Source organism: Silurus aristotelis (genome assembly GCF_946808225.1).
Source record: "Silurus aristotelis genome assembly, chromosome: 22".
NCBI classification, from domain to species: domain Eukaryota; kingdom Metazoa; phylum Chordata; class Actinopteri; order Siluriformes; family Siluridae; genus Silurus; species Silurus aristotelis.
In genome coordinates this window covers 14,609,764-14,610,542 of record NC_139595.1, presented here as the reverse complement: position 1 = coordinate 14,610,542, position 779 = coordinate 14,609,764, and positions in this window count along the sequence as shown.

The following is a 779-nucleotide window of genomic DNA, read 5'->3' as shown; positions in this document are numbered from 1 at the left end:
TATTTAGTAAATATGATAGAATTCAGTAACTATTTAAAATGAACACTGTGTGAAGGTCAAATACTAATAAATTAAGAATGTTACTGTATGGGGTAGAAAGTTCCAAAATAATGTGTTTTGCATAAGTGAGTCATTTGAAGAAGATAAGAAAAAATGGGAAATGATTTTCCATTAAAAAAAAATAATAATAAAAAAAAAAAATAATAAAAAAAAAATAATAATAATAATAAAAACCAGCAGTAAATAAGTGAAAAAATTATTTTTGCAGGATTACACATGAAATCAATCATTGACATTAAAATCCTCCATTCACAGAAAACTCACAATCAATTGGTTCAAAATCTGTGTACATGCCTACTGTGTCTTTTCCTTATTCCTTGGAAAAAAACGTATTCCTTGGAATTCCTTCCAATCTTCGTCTATTAGTAATAAATGAATAATGCATTGTTTTTAGTTACTCCATGTGCTCGTGATTTATTCTTACGTAGTTACTGTGTTACTAAGGAACACAATTGCGAGTTAATACTGATTTTCTATATTTATTAGTCAGTTTGGATAGTCATTAAAGAAAAAAGGTATATTTGTAAAGAGAGAAAGAGAGAGAGAAAGAATATTTGACCAGAAATAGAAACCTGAATGGAAAGTAGAACACTGAGTAAAAAACAGTAAATCAGTAACTTTTTACCCACTTTTCAGGGTTCTGATGAGGCCGTCCTGAGAGCTTCATTTCGAAAGCCTATTAAACAATCATGCAGAGGAATGAATTTATATAGAACGTT